Source organism: Melanerpes formicivorus, unplaced genomic scaffold, assembly GCF_026170545.1.
Source record: "Melanerpes formicivorus ecotype bairdi unplaced genomic scaffold, bMelFor1.0.p_v2 SCAF_240, whole genome shotgun sequence".
Lineage (NCBI taxonomy): Eukaryota > Metazoa > Chordata > Aves > Piciformes > Picidae > Melanerpes > Melanerpes formicivorus.
Window position 1 is genome coordinate 192,501 of NW_027142592.1, and position 3,820 is coordinate 196,320.

Sequence of the window (3,820 nt, forward strand, 5' to 3'; positions counted from 1 at the left end):
CTCCATGGCGAGGGGGGACTTAGTGCACTGAGCCGTGCGGCAGGAGGTAGACGTGCTCCCCGCGGCCGGGCGGGCACTTAGCGCGCGGAGGCTGGAACCGCGGGGTAGACGTGGTCCCCGGGACGAGGGCCGCCTGGTATCGCCCGCCCGGCCCCCAACCCCCCCCCCCCGCGGCGGCGTAAATGAAGAGAGGCAGTCGGCATGAAACCTTCTTTTATTAAGTGTTGTTTTCATCGAGCGTCTTTCATTAAAGGTTGTGTTCTGAAGCAGTCTTTTCTTCAACAGCGCTGTTCTCCGGGGAGAAGGTCTGCCGGCATCTCTAGAAATCTCCCCCCGCCCCTGACCGCCTCCCCCCCCGCCCCCGTTGCCGGTTTGCGCGGCGCCCCCCCTCCCGACGTTGCCTCTTGCCGCTACCCCCGCCCCCCCCCGCTGCCGGTTTGCGCGGAGCCCCCCCTCCCGACGTTGCCTCTTGCCGCTACCCCCGCCCCCCCCCGCTGCCGGTTTGCGCGGAGCTCCCCCTTCCCGCCGTTGCCTCTTGCCGCTACCCCCGCCCCCCCCCGCTGCCGGTTTGCGCGGAGCCCCCCCTTCCCGCCGTTGCCTCTTGCCGCTACCCCCGCCCCCCCCCGCTGCCGGTTTGCGCGGAGCCCCCCCTTCCCGCCGTTGCCTCTTGCCGCTACCCCCGCCCCCCCCCGCTGCCGGTTTGCGCGGAGCCCCCCCTTCCCGCCGTTGCCTCTTGCCGCTACCCCCGCCCCCCCCCGCTGCCGGTTTGCGCGGAGGCCCCCCTTCCCGCCGTTGCCTCTTGCCGTTACCCCCGCCCCCCCCCCGCTGCCGGTTTGCGCGGAGCGCCCCCGCCTGCCGTTGCCTCTCGCCGCGGCCACCACCGCCCCCTCCACACCCCCGGGCCCCCGTTACCGGTTTGCGCGGAGCCCCCCCTCCCGACGTTGCCTCTTGCCGCTGCTGCCACCCCCAGCTCCCCACACCCCCCGGCTCCCGTTAGCGGTTTGCGCGGAGCCCCCCCTTCCCGCCGTTGCCTCTTGCCGCTACCCCCGCCCCCCCCCCCCGCTGCCGGTTTGCGCGGAGCCCCCCCGCCTGCCGTTGCCTCTTGCCGCGGCCGCCACCGCCCCCCCCACACCCCCCGGCCCCCGTTACCGGTTTGCGCGGAGCCCCCCCTCCCGACGTTGCCTCTTGCCGCTGCTGCCACCCCCAGCTCCCCACACCCCCCGGCTCCCGTTAGCGGTTTGCGCGGAGCCCCCCCTTCCCCCCTTCGCGGGCTGCCGCTTCCCTCCCGGGCTGCCCGGCTGCTCTCTAACCCCTGCGACCGAGGCGGCGCTGTTAGGGCGGCCGTGCCGGTGCCCCTTGCCGCAGCTAGCCTCTCGCCGCTGCCCCTCCCGTCCGTCGTCCCCCGTCCCCAAAAACTTGCTGCTCTCCACGCTGGAGCCTGCACGGGGGAGGTTGCGCTCCGCTCCTCCGGCCCTAAAGCCGCCCTCGCCCGCCCCCCGGCTTGCCGCTTGGCTCGGCTGCCCGCCCGCCCGCTAATCCCCCCAACGCCCCCACCCCAAAAACACCCCAGCCCTACCGCATGCCGCTCCCCCTCTCCCCGCTCTCGCTGACCGCTGCCACCCCCCCCCCACCCCTCCCCCCCGAAACAAACCCCCCAGCCCTACCGCATGCCGCTCCCCCTCTCTCCCTAGCCTGCCCCCCCCGCCGTCGCTTGCTGCTGCTGCTGCCGCCGCCGCCGCCGCCGCCGCCGCCGCCGCCGCCGCCGCCGCCGCCGCCGGGACCCGCCTCGGTCTGGTGGCGCGCGCTCGGAGATCCCCGGCTACCCGTCCGTCCGTCCCTCCCTCCCGCCCCGCCCCGGGGGAGGGCTCGGGGCAGCGCGGGCAGGCGGGGAGCAAAAAAAGGCGCGGGCGCCAAAAAACGTCGGGGTCCCGGGGTGGCGGAGGGGGGCGGCGGCGGGGGCGGCGGCGGGTACACGGCGCCGGGTCCAGCCCGTCCCGGGGCGGGGACAGGTGGTGTCGTCCGTCCCCGCCCCCGTAACCTGCTCTGAAGCATCCGCTTCCCGCCGCGGTTCGCCCTCCACCCCCCCGCCGCACACGCAGCTGCCGCTTCCCGCCGCCTCTGCCCCCCGCCCCGGGATCAACCACCCGCCGGGTCCAGCCGGTCCCGGTCCCGGGAACCTGCTCCCGGGGCCAGCCGGAGCCACGCCCCCTCCTCTGACGCTTCCAGCTGCCGCCTCCCCTCCCACCCCCCAAACTCACACTGGCCCTCGCCGGCCCGCCCACCCGCCTACCTGCTTGCCCGCCGCCGCTGGGTGGCGTGCCGGACACTCTCGCACACAGGTACACAGACAGGGACACAGGGACACAGGCACTCAGGCACACAGGGACACAGGGACACAGGGACACAAGGACACAGGGACACAGGCACTCAGGCACTCAGGCACTCAGGGACACAGGGACACAGGGACACAGGCACTCAGGCACTCAGGGACACAGGGACACAGGGACACAAGGACACAGGGACACAGGCACTCAGGCACTCAGGCACTCAGGGACACAGGGACACAGGGACACAGGGACACAGGGACACAGGGACACAGGCACTCAGGCACACAGGGACACAGGTGGCGGGCCGGAGGCCTCTCCCCACTGTGTGGCAGGGGTCCAAGAGCCACCCCAGCCCAACCCAGAGGGTCTTTTGCACCTCTCTAGAGGCCACCCAGAGACCCCAGGCCGCAGCAGAAGCCTCCCCCGCATGCTCTGCAGGCTTCCGACCCACCCCAGGCCGCACCAGAAGCCTCCCCCGCACGCTCTGCAGGCTTCCGACCCACCCCAGGCCACAGCAGAAGCCTCTCCCGCACGCTCTGCAGGCTTCTCAGCCACCCCAGGCCGCAGCAGAAGCCTCTCCCGCACGCTCTGCAGGCTTCTCAGCCACCCCAGGCCGCACCAGAAGCCTCTCCCGCACGCTCTGCAGGCTTCTCAGCCACCCCAGGCCGCAGCAGAAGCCTCTCCCGCACGCTCTGCAGGCTTCTCAGCCACCCCAGGCCGCAGCAGAAGCCTCTCCCGCACGCTCTGCAGGCTTCTCAGCCACCCCAGGCCGCAGCAGAAGCCTCTCCCGCACGCTCTGCAGGCTTCTCAGCCACCCCAGGCCGCACCAGAAGCCTCTCCCGCACGCTCTGCAGGCTTCTCAGCCACCCCAGGCCGCAGCAGAAGCCTCTCCCGCACGCTCTGCAGGCTTCCGACCCACCCCAGGCCGCAGCAGAAGCCTCTCCCGCACGCTCTGCAGGCTTCCGACCCACCCCAGGCCGCAACAGAAGCCTCTCCCGCACGCTCTGCAGGCTTCCGACCCACCCCAGGCCGCAGCAGAAGCCTCTCCCGCACGCTCTGCAGGCTTCCGTCCCACCCCAGGCCGCACCAGAAGCCTCCCCCGCACGCTCTGCAGGCTTCCGTCCCACCCCAGGCCGCAGCAGAAGCCTCTCCCGCACGCTCTGCAGGCTTCCGACCCACCCCAGGCCCCAACAGAAGCCTCTCCCGCACGCTCTGCAGGCTTCTCAGCCACCCCAGGCCGCAGCAGAAGCCTCTCCCGCACGCTCTGCAGGCTTCTCAGCCACCCCAGGCCGCAGCAGAAGCCTCCCCCGCATGCTCTGCAGGCTTCCGACCCACCCCAGGCCGCAACAGAAGCCTCCCCCGCACGCTCTGTAGGCTTCTGACCCACCCCAGGCCCCAACAGAAGCCTCCCCCGCACGCTCTGCAGGCTTCTCAGCCACCCCAGGCCGCAGCAGAAGCCTCTCCCGCACGCTCTGCAGGCTTCTCAGCCACCC